Here is a 13,175-nt window from a genome sequence, read left to right as displayed (position 1 = left end):
AATAGTCATTCGATCGAATCTCATTGGGCTACATTTTGCCATTAGACTACCCTAGATCATATATATATATATATATATATATATATATATATATATATATATGATCTAGGAGACTACGTAGCTAAAAGATGCGTTTACTGAATTCGGCCACGGTTGGCAACGCTGCAGTCTGTCAGTGTGTGAGAAATAATAGGGCAGTACTCATTTTTCGTCGGTCTATTTCCGTAAAGTGCAGATGTGTTCATTATTATCATGTATGATCCATTATCCACTTACGTTTTTATTCAAATAGTCACCTGTGGGTTCGGTATTTCGGTACTACGAATACACTTATAGTATAGAATTCGAATTATATTAACTACTAGAACGAATGTGAAATTGAAAATATATTTAACTGTTGGTAAAGAATACTACGTGGAAACGAACTTTTTCTAATGACACATTTCGACGCAGGAGAATGACTATTGGTTAGCAGCAGCGTCTTTAAATAACGACGCGGTGAAGTGAAGTGAGAGCGGTATTCCAGTGCATGTTTGTGAGTTTAAAAACATGGATCACAAACGTTTATTCTGACCAAACAAAGCATTTGCCTGCAGATTTGTTGCTGAAATATTTTTTTAACAATGGCCTAGAAAAAAAATCTGTCAAGAAACAGTGTTGCTCATAAGATTGATTCTCACCTTCCCTGTATCTACTGCGTCGAGTGAACGAAGTAGGAGTGCACTGAAGAGAGTTAAGACATTTTTAAGGAACTCCATGTCAGATTCTAGACTGAGCAATTTGAGTACTCTGGCTATTGAGAAGTGTTTGTTAAACAGTCTCTTCAGGCATGACATCTTCAAAGAACACATCATCGACACCCTGACTGGAGTTTATCTACCAAAAAAAAATAAAGAAAACTGCCCAAAATAAAATTGCAATGAAGGGGAACAGAATGGTAAATTGGATTGTAGTAATGATCATGAAACTAATAGCTCATATTCATCATCGCTGCCAGGATCAATGAATGGTGAACAAAGCAGTGGAAGGGAAACGTAGTGCATAAGGGCCGTTGTTTTCAACCATCTATGGTTAAGCAATTTCCAAGGGTATTATATGAAAAATCAGGCTGTTATTTTTTGTAAATTATGTAAGGACATTTTTCAGAAACAGCAATTAAAGTTTTCTTTGTGAAGTCTCGTGCTCCTCCTCCCCCAATATTTCAAATAAGTTGGTGCCTGTGGTCGCTCTTACAAATAATAACACACAGCATGTCTATTATTGAGGCATTTAAATTTAAAATGACATGGCTAAATCAGAATTTCCACTCCAGTTGGTTTTTAAATTTAAAATGACATGGCTAAATCAGAATTTCCACTCTAGTTGGTTTCTCTAGTGGATAAAATTAAAGATCGAGTGAAATTATGAATAACATCATAAGGTTAGAGAATTCACTGCATTTTCACAGGTATACAATATTTTTGTGCTGGGAAGGGCTTCTCCCATTCTGTGTGTGTGTGTGTGTGTGTGTTTTTTACAATTTAACCTAATATTTCACGTCTGATTGATATGTACATCTATTATTAGGCAATACATCTCACTACTTGATGATGTGTGTCAGAAGAAGAACAATTGTTTGTATACTCTTAAATTTGATTAATGAAATATGTCACTGATCAGCGTTGTGTCCAATGGGGGAGTCGGCCTGGTTGGCACGGTTGGTATAGCACTGACCTTCTATGTCCGAGGTTGCGGGTTCGATCCCGGGTCAGGTCGATGGCATTTAAGTGTGCTTAAATGCGACAGGCTCATGTCTGTAGATTTACTGGCATGTAAAACAACTCCTGTGGGACAAAATTCCAGCACACCGGCAACACTGATATAACCTCAGCAGTTGCAAGCATCGTTAAATAAAACATGACATTTTTCCATTGGAGGGGAAAAGGAACTCAAATTCATTATCTCCTGGCTTAGTTGCCTAATGAGTGATACCTTATTATATCACTTATGAAGTTGCAACCTGTCTTCGGACAATTGACTAAACAACACTATGAAATATTACCTTAGTATTAGCTGACAAAATACAGTTTACAATAAGTTATAAATTACAGATGAATGATTAAACACTTGCTTTTAGTGTGGTACCACATTACTTTCGCTTCAGTGCAGTCAGTCTTGTTTGGCAAAAGCTTCCAAATACGAGGCGTGTTCTTAAAGTAAGTTCCGTTTTCAATTATAGCCGTCGCATCGCTGCAATCGTTATTTTGCGCATGCGTGTTTTCTTCTTCAGTCCTCAGGCAAGCTGTGCATGTAGTTTCAGAGCTTCAGTCTGTGTGTATGGTTAGTTGTGATCAGTTGAAATGTTTAAAGTGATCGAGCACCCCAGCGACTGTGAGATGCGGTCTGTTATCCGTTTCTTGAATGCGAGAAACATCAAACTAGCTGACATTCATTGTCAACTTTGTGAGGTGTATGGTGATGATGCCATTAGTGATGGAATGGTCAGGAGATGGCCACACACAGTTCGTGACACCCAAAATCTCATCTCGAAATTTGGCTGGGAACAAATTAACCATCCCCCCTACAGCCCGGATTTGGCTCCGAGTGACTTTCATCTCTACCTGCACCTCAAGAAGTTCCTCGGTGATCAAAGTTTTGATGGCGACGATGAAGTGAAAACAGCAGCGCGGGAGTGGTTCGCATCGCAGGCGGGCGAATTCTACAATGAGGGGATAGAAAGACTTGTGCCACGACTCGATAAATGCCTCAGTAATGGTGGCGATTATGTTGAGAAGTAATTGGAGTATGGGGAATACAATTCAACAAAAATGGTTTGTAAATATCTTCCCGTTTACTTACTACACCCTTTTGTAACTTACTTTAAGAACACGCCTTGTATCTTGCGCCTCAATGAACTCCCGTTAGGAAAAATGTCTGCAAATTAGTTTGTGCTTATCGCACCACCGTTAGTCAAAAGCTATTGAATAGGAAGAAAAGAAATTTGAGCTTGCGCCTTCATTGGCAAAAGATTAATTCTTTTCCTCTCCTTGTCTATATCATCTGCTATATTGGCTCAACCCCAACCGTAGGTCCATCAGCTGACATTTTCACCAAAGAGCATGAAACTTAAACTTATTCAAGGAATTTTGTGTTCTTATTTGTAAAATAATTGGTTTTGGTTCTGTTTGTAATCAATATATATATTTTATATTCTTTTGAGAAGATTAACTCCGTATTATTGGGGATCATCAGTGTGGTTTTAGGCGTAATAGATCAACTACTGACCAGATATTTTGTATTCGACAGATAATGGAGAAAAAATGGGAGTATAAGGGTACAGTGCATCAGTTATTCATAGATTTCAAAAAGGTATATGACTCGGTTAAGAGAGAAGTTTTATATGATATTCTTATTGAATTTGGTATTCCGAAGAAACTAGTTCGATTAATTAAAATGTGTCTGAGTGAAACGTACAGCAGAGTTCGTATAGGTCAGTTTCTGTCAGATGCTTTTCCAATTCACTGTGGGCTAAAGCAAGGAGATGCACTATCACCTTTACTTTTTAACTTTGCTCTAGAGTATGCCATCAGGAAAGTCCAGGATAACAGAGAGGGTTTGGAATTGGCTGGGTTACATCAGCTGCTTGTCTATGCGGGTGACGTAAATATGTTACGAGAAAATCCACAAACGATTAGGGAAAATACGGGAATTTTACTGGAAGCAAGTAAAGAAATAGGTTTGGAAGTAAATCTCGAAAAGACTAAGTATATGATTATGTCTCGTGACCAGAATATTGTACGAAATGGAAATATAAGAATTGGAAATTTATCTTTTGAAGAGGTGGAGAAGTTCAAATATCTTGGAGCAACAGTAACAAATATAAGTGATACTCGGGAGGAAATTAAACACAGAATAAATATGGGAAATGCCTGTTATTATTCGGTTGAAAAGCTTTTATCATCCAGTCTGCTGTCAAAAAAATCTGAAAGTTAGAATTTATAAAACAGTTCTATTACCGGTTGTTCTTTATGGTTGTGAAATTTGGACTTTCACTTTGAGAGAGGAACATAGGTTAAGGGTGTTTGAGAATAAGGTGCTTAGGAAAATATTTGGGGGTGAGAGGGATGAAGTTACAGGAGAATGGAGAAAGTTACACAACGCAGAACTGCACACATTGTATTCTTCACCTGACGTAATTAGGAACATTAAATCCAGACGTTTGAGATGGGCAGGGCATGTAGCACGTATGGGCGAATCCAGGAATACATATAGAGTGTTAGTTGGGAGACCGGAGGGAAAAAGACCTTTAGGGAGGCCGAGATGTAGATGGGAAGATAATATTAAAATGGATTTGAGGGAGGTGGGATATGATGATAGAGAACGGATTAATCTTGCTCAGGATAGGGACCAATGGCGGGCTTATGTGAGGGCGACAATGAACCTCCGGGTTCCTTAAAAGCCAGTAAGTAAGTAAGTTGTAATCAATATTTACATTTGAAATTTGCGCCTCTTTAGCACCTTTTTGAACTAAATTAAGGCACCTTTTTGACCAAAAATTTGCACATAAAATTCCTAGCTCTATCACCAAGCGATAAAAAGTCCCCTTCGGTGACCGTAACCATAGAGAAAATCCACATTTCTTCTGATCACTTGGAATCTCTCAAAATTTAAATTCAAACATTGTGTTAATGGAAGCAGGCATTCATTAAAAATTCCTATTAGAAATTCAGATTCCATAAAATTAATTTTAATAGATAATAGACATAAGTTCACGTTAAAATTGAATGTATTTACATGTTCCTTATGTAGTCAAAGATAAATAATTGGTTACAAATTATGAATATATAGGCCTACTGAATTTTTAAACTAAAAAACGATGCGAACATTCATTTCCATAATGAATGGACACAAAAGGATTTCGAATGCTGTTCCAGGATTCTTGGCTGCTGTCGTTAGAAGACCTCTCGAATTTCATTGTTTTGATAAAAACTTCTTTGAATACCTGCAATTAGTATAGAAAGTAAATCAGATTGATAAACATTTGAGATTTAAACGCTCAACCAAAGTTAAGGATAAGCTGCATGTTAATACCGTTCCTAAACCTGTAAATTTCTGATTAAATTTTATACACTTTAAAAATATTGATACCGGAAAGAAACGTGTATATAATTAATAAATGTATGTCCAGATGGGAAGTGTTTAAAAAAAAGGAGACAGACTTCCTATTCTTCATTTGTTGCCCCCAAATAGATCATTTTCCTTGTTGCGTTCTGTGATGACGGCGAACACTGGGACATAACGAACAGAAATTTTCTTTGTTACTTTGCCTTATTTATTTTTCGTCAGCGGGAAAACTACTTTTTTTTTCTAGAAAAAATTTCAACATCGCAATAAATTCAACAACACTTGCCAGCGCATGAAAACACTCACTATCCACAACAGTGAGGACGGTTATTGCCCGCATTGTATGCAGAGAACCACTCTGCCTGCAAACAGTTCGCTGTGATCATCTACTAGTTACCCCTCTAATTTTTTTTTTTTGTATCAAAGCATAGCCTCTGGTGCATAACATACTGTTCCAAATATTCTTCAATCTTTGCTGCAGTCGACTACAGAAATCTATCTTTTTTCGATTGTCATAGAAGTGATGAAAGGGAATGTACACAATATCCATAGAGAAAATACAGAAATATAGGCGTTATGTCCGCTTCACCGTTTTTGGCGTGTGAAATAAGTAATGAGAACGTTAAGTGCCAGTGTTTTACCTTTGCCGCAGTCAATCTGACAACTCTGTTTGACAAATGGCTGATGTGTCGTGTGTAGGAAGTGGTACCATTCTCAGCTGCACTCGCATCATGTTCACAAACTGGGCACTATACTCTAGGACACACGCCAGAAACGCTGGCGCAAGGTGTACAAAGCGATTGACAAATGAACTGAAATCCAAGTCACAAACATGGTTTTTAACGTTTTGGTGCATATCTCATACTTTTTTGCGACAGATGGCGGGGAGAGGGAGGGTTATTACTTTTCGTGATTATTGATATATTTCGCACAATGATCCAAATTTCGCTTCATTTCGAGACTTTGCTTAGCTTAAATATGATATTTTATATATCTAGAAGGGAAAATGAACAAAGAAAGTAATTGTGGAAAATTTCGCTGGTATCGCTATAATTAAAAAATACTGTCCCCATTCATATACCTTAATGTTCTTTTTCATGTAATATCTTCTTCTGTCCGAAATTTTCTCCCTTCAACATCCCTTCCAGTGCATCCTTTATTAGGTAGTTTTTTCTTAGCCAGTGGTCCAGCCAATTTCTTTTCTCATCCTGATCAGTTTCAGTATTATTCTTTCTTCACCCACTTTTCCTGGCACAGTATCATTTTTTTATTTTGTCTCTCCATTTTACACGTTCCATTTTTTTCCATATCCACATTCTCTTCACTTCGTCCATGCTTCTGTGCCATACAATACACTCCACACAAAGCACTTCACTAGTCTCTTCCTTCGTTCTTTTTCCAGAGACCCGCAATGGAATTTTAAAAATTTCATTTTCTCAAACTCTTGCGGGCGGAGCCTAAATATCTCTTTTTCCACGAGGAAAAAAACTTAATTTTGGAAATGTAGAAATTAATGCAGAAACGCTATACCGGTACGTAAAACCCACTCCTAAGTGTAATTCAGCACGTTTTATTGCAAATGTGCTTGTATTTTTAATAGATTTATAGTAGTAGCCCAGACACAGCGTTTCCAAAATCTTTAACTTGTCGATTATTAAGAAAGTAGGAAATTACTCGTATAAACCTGATTACACTCCTAGCTGAACATACAACTTAAATTCTGTAAGCAGTAAAGTAATACCGGTATCACGAATTCCGAAATGCATGAGTTGGATGCACTTACAGCCTACTGCAAATATACAGACGTGGACACATTATTAGCAAAATTTACGATTTTTGTGACATAGCTATTTTTACAAAAATTGACTTCTCAATTTAGATATTTTTATGATTATAGTACTCAGAAATATGTTAACTGTAGTCTAAATTGAAAAGTCAAATTTCGTAAAATAATACCATAAAAATCGTCTGTTTTGCTAAATTTGTCCACGTCTGTAGATTCTGTCATTTACCGTTTAGGACTACGGCTGTAGTATTCATAAATTTACTTTATGCAACCCTAGCATTATAAACAGGTTGTTACCACATCGAAAATCGTGTGTAATTGGCTTATTACAGCACGCTTGCCGATAAAAGTAATGACGTATTTGCTATGACGTAATACCGGAACGCTTGCTATCTTGGTTATCGTTTATACCCGCGACGTAACAAGAAATGAAATGCAGGACAGAAGGTAACGTATCATTTATTTCCAATCTTTAACAATTTTGTATCTATTTTGTAATATCACATAAAACAGTTCTGTGGTTCAGAGAACGATATTAACAAAATAAAGGAACATTTGTAACATAATCTGCAAGGTCATCCAGTCCTCTTTACTCAATGCCAATTCCAGGCGCAACTAATCGATACAAAACATAGAGAGACAATTTGTCGGCTATGGATCCGAATTTAATTTCTTTCATAATTTCTTTCCGACAATTCATTGCCATAAAGTGTTGTACTCAACTCGTGGATAATCTTATTACGACATTCATGAAAATTGTCTCAAACTTTCATTCATACCATGATCATCAAGATTATCCACTTGTTGCATAAATAACACTGGTCAACAATGATTTTGTTAAATGTACAATTTCTGCCGTTTCTTATGTAATTTCTGCTGATTCCAAAAAATGAAGTCAGTATTTTTCTGCCACCCACCATTTTTTTTGTAACTTTAGAAAAAAAATGTATTTATTTTTATTGCTGTATACAGTCCTTAACTTACTAATGAAAAGAAAATATAATTAAAATATTTCATTTTATTGCTTTATCAATTAATTGACCTATAACTTTAGAATTTTAGATCATTGTTGCGTGTCAAGTCATAATTCATAAGAATTAATTTTATTCCTCATTAGACTTTGAGAGTTAGTACCTATTAATTCTCAGTTGAGTTGGAACTTACATTCATGAAATAATTTTCGTAATCTGAAATCAGCACGAAAAATGTTATAAGAATCACCCATTCGTTATATTTTAACAAAAAATACGTTTAATTTTGTAGACCAGTGTAATTATTATACGCTGAAAATATTAATACGTAACAATGCACCAGCTTTTCTAGTGTTTTCTTAATGGAACAAGGCATTGCTGAATGATATGCCATTGCCACAAACAATTCCCTGAATTAGCCTGAACACATTTTGTCTTTTATTTCTTTAGCATTTATGAAAGTGGAATATTTAAATATTGCAGTAACATAAGCTGCTGCCAGAAAGTCAAAAGAGAACAGCAATGGCAAAATAAACTTTTAATAGAAAATGTCGCACCTTCTGCGGACCTCTGGAAAAATAACTGAGAAAGAGACTAGTGAAGTACTTTGTCTGAATGCGGGTTATGGAGAAGAATGGAGCGTGTGAAATGGACAAACAGAATAAGAAATGAAGCTGTGTTGGAAAGAGTGGGTGAAGAAAGGATAATGTTGGAACTGAACAGGAAGAGAAAGAGGAATTGGTTGGGTCACTGGCTGAGCAGAAAGTGCCTGCTGAAGGATGCAATGGAAGGAATGGTAAACGGAAGAAAAGTGCGGGGCAGAAGGAGATATCAAATGATAGATAACATTAAGATTAATTTTTAAATCATATGCGGAGAGTAAGAGAAAGGCAGAAAATAGGAAAGATTGGAAAATGCTGGGTTTGCAGTAAAAGACCTACCCTAGGACAGAAAACAATGAATGAATAAATTTTACTATTAAAGGTACAGTTTTCACATTTTTCTTTCGTAGTATTATTCGATCGCTAATCTCTTTAAATCTTAAACTCGGAGGGGGGGAGAGGTCAATTGCCCTAGCCTGCCCCCTTTACATGATACCTCTGCAGAGCAGACAGCGGCTTGTACCATTTGCCAGCAAACTACAGGATCACCAGAGTCCGTGCTAGAGATAAACACGTTGCGACATCTCTTGGCCAAGATGACATACAAGAAGTAGACATTTAGCGACATCTCTTGGCGATTCGCGAACATTTTCTAGTAATTCGCAGTTTTATTCAAATAACTTTTTTTTTTTACTAATGGCGGTTGCTTGACTGTTCGTCATTCACCCATTTGAAGATTTTGAAGGCTTAGTTGTTACCCAGAGTGAGCTATAGGAGGCAAAATAATGTGATTTAGGTCGGTATTCATATCATGTTAAGCTGTTAAGTCAAGCCTCTAGAATTCGCTACCTGCTAGCATCAGGGACTGTCGAAATAAAATTGAATTCAAACGCAAACTTATTAGGCCCTTGGCCAGTAATTGAGACTCGTTCAGACATGGCTTCTTGTAAATGGTTCTCTTAATCTAGCACAAAATATTTCAATATTGGGTAATTTCATCACCATACAATTTTGTTATTCTAGGTTTAATTTGTAATTCAGTAAATACAAATATAATAATAATAATAATAATAATAATAATAATAATAATAATAATAATAATAATAATGGTTTATTTTAACTGGCAGAGTTAAGGCCATTCGGTCTTCTCTTCCACTCAACCAGTATGATAGAATATTACTACAATGCAATACAATACTACAATACAAGACAATATAATACATAATTAATATAATACAATGACAATTCTTTTCATCTTCACAACACCAATAAAGTAATTATGTAATAATAATAATAATAATAATAATAATAATAATAATAATAATAATAATAATAATAATAATAATAATGATAGTCATACCTAGATTAAATTAAATTATTAAACTCGATCACAATTATAAATTCAATTTGACTGCGCCCGTAAAAAATCGTTTAGCCTTTTCTTGAAAGTGGTTATTGTCTGTTTATATTCTTTGTTCTTAACTTCTGTGATAAATTGTCTAGCTTTCATTAGTCAGGTAATCTTTTCGTACTTTGATTTTTATTATAATTGTAATTGTAATTTTATTTTATTCTTCATATTGTAGTTGTAATCCCCTGGTAGAGGGACAGAGAAGGTCTGACGGTCTTATCTCTACCAGGTTAAATAAATACTACTATTTACACCTTAGCTTCGCCACTGACGTCCATATTCATTGTCTGGTTACCCCTTTTTATTATGTTTGTCAGCTATTTTCTTGTCAGTTTCAGATCTTACTTTGCTGCAAAATTTTCTATTTGTTTTTGTTGTTCATGCTTGTTTCTTTGAAATATGGATCGCGTTCGTTGCCTGTTTTCTTCTAGAATTCAAGTACAGGATTCTATTTCGTTCTCAGTTTATTCTTTGCTCTATAAGTTCTTCTTTCGCGTTCATGCTTTCGTTTTATTATCGTTTGAATGCTTTCGTCAACTGCGATCTCTTTGATATCTTGCATATTATTCTTTTGTTTCTTGCCTGAACTTTTTCGTACGCTAACATTTTTGGGATGTTTTGAAGTGTAGCTGCTTTCACCCATTTTATCTTCACATGTTTCTCCTTTAACATCTTCCCTTTGGTGTGAAATTTCATCCTATGGAACTCTGTGTTTATCCGTTTTTCCTGTAATCTTTTCACAACTACAACTGTTACACTTGCAGCAATTGTACTTGCCTTGCTGACACGAATGTCTCCTCCTTAATGGACACATATCGCTCAATAAGAAAAGAGTTATTTCTCTCTTCGCTGGCGATATAGCCTGTCATCAGTCTACACATAACTCCCCCCATGTTGGTTTACGACACGTGCTGTGTCTGTGGTATTTACTACAATACAATAAGGACGTCGGAATTTTTCATTTCCTATATTTGAATAGGAATTTTGCACTATAAATTAATAAAGACGTCAGATAAAAGCATCCTTTAATACCTGTACTGCTTAACATGTATTTGAATGAAGACATCCGTGAATGGTAAAGCATTTTAGATAAGAATTACATACCGGTACTACTCCAACTTATCGCACCAACTTAAAGTTTTCACAGATTATATAACAGTTACTGCAATCCCAGAAATTGAATTATTGTACATCTCGACACGTAAATAAAATTATAGTTAGAAACTAAAAATATAACAATCTCAACAATGCAGTTCGTAGAATTAGATCCCTGACATTTCTTAAAGCCTTTCAGAAAATGAGGAAAATAGTAATTGATCAAATAATAGGTCATATGAGGACTTTTAAGTATATTGGTTACTATATTACATAATGTTCGGAAATAAGTGTCACAAATAACGAGTGTACGCCTGGAAACAGGTTTCGCTTACTACGGAGCAGTTAGAAAAGTGAAATGCAGCATACCATGTATTAGGCCAGCGTTTCTCAAACTATGGTCCGCGGACCACCTGGAAATGACACATGGCAATCGCCTTTCAGTTTTTCTCCCAGTACTAATATTTGATTATATTTCTTACCCTACACGTCTACCCACTTCCCACTCTACTCTCAAAAACAAAAGAGGGATTTAAAGGACTATGAACGTGGCGTTTCTCGCCATCTTTTCCCTGCATATCTGGTGCAGAGCCTGTAACCCAGCCAGGGACCACCCGAATTCATAACAGAGGACCAAAGTACCGAACCTTTTCATGTATTGATGACTTTCTTAATAGTTTTGCCAACACCCAGTCTGCACATTGAAATGGGCACGTACTGTACCTCGTACACCAATAACAGAACGTGCCAAATTGCATCTTTACTTGTTGGAAATCGGGAATGTTTCTGCAGTAATTCTGCATTAATTTTTTTTATTTGTTTTTCGAGGTGACGATATAAGAAATTTTAGACTCCGCCTGTTTTAAAGTCCGACAGGTTTACTTTTTACACTTGCGTGTTTCGTCTCTAAGTGCCGTTTCAATTTCGCGGGTTTCATACACTCGTTTAAAGCACTTCGTAACAAACAACGCACCGAGGTTTTAGTTCACTCTCATTGCTATACCAAAGTAAATCCAAGTTCCAAATAACTCTTGTCATGTTTACGAAAGTATTTTTTCTTTGAATACTAGTAGGACTAGATATTTCTTTAATGGCACTATAATTAATGCATTTCTTCAGGCACAGCTTCTGAACTATTAGCACTGCCTGAATGAAGCGTATCATCATGTTCCTTTCTTTTCAAAGATACGGATCGAAGCCAGTTTTTCATTATTTATAATGGGCACTATTTAACAGATACAAGGACAACTACTGCGTGTACCACACAAGGATTTCAAACAACTAACTGCTAATAGGCAAGCGATGAATCAACAATTAACAGAATTTGTTATAAGTTACTTGTGATTGGCTACAAAAATTATAATTACAAAAGTATTATAATTAATTATTTCTATTTTAATATATAAGTACATATACTGGTATTAAAATATGCTACAAAAATGATAAATTTGCATTTGAAGGGTACAAGAGTAAGGTGGTCCGCTGAACTGTTCTGACTTAAAAAAGTGGTCCCCACTTCAAAAAAGTTTGGGAAACGCTGTATTAGGCCTATGTTCCTAGGATCTTTATCAAATGAAAACACTAAGAATAATATTAAACAAAAAATGGTCAAACATTTTTATAGATATTTGTTTATCGAAAAGAAAACTTTTACGAAATATAATTTGTACATTTATTGAAGTCATTTATTTATTTAAATTAATACTACTATTTATACTGGGTGAACCATAAGTAACGTCATTAATTTCAGGGGGTTATTCTTTCAGACATTTCAAACGAGAAGTTAAATTACGAGCAATTTTGCTCGTTTTTCCTTCATTTTCGAGATAAAAATTATTTTATTTGAAACATTCCATAGCGTGTTTCGAGAGGGTCACTGATTTAATTCCCAATATGCTCAGTCAATTTAAGACAACAATTTATTCATTCATTCATAGTGTTCTGCCCAAGGGTAGGTCTTTCACTGCAAATCCAAAATTCTCCAGTCTTTCCTATTTTTTTGTCTTCCTCTTTGTCTCCTCATAATATGAACGGTTCTGAAGATGGCCAATAGCAGGCCGAAACATGTTAACAAGTAATAAAATTTAACACGTGAAAGACACATTATACGTTTTCCGAATATGTATTTACATTTAAAATATTCTAACATACGATGGCAATTATCAAGTATAGCAACCTTTCTTGACCTATCCCTACGTCATAACTCT

This window comes from Periplaneta americana, chromosome 7 (genome assembly GCF_040183065.1).
Source record: "Periplaneta americana isolate PAMFEO1 chromosome 7, P.americana_PAMFEO1_priV1, whole genome shotgun sequence".
Lineage (NCBI taxonomy): Eukaryota > Metazoa > Arthropoda > Insecta > Blattodea > Blattidae > Periplaneta > Periplaneta americana.
The sequence above is the reverse complement of the archived record's forward strand: the minus strand, read 5'-3'. Positions refer to the sequence as shown.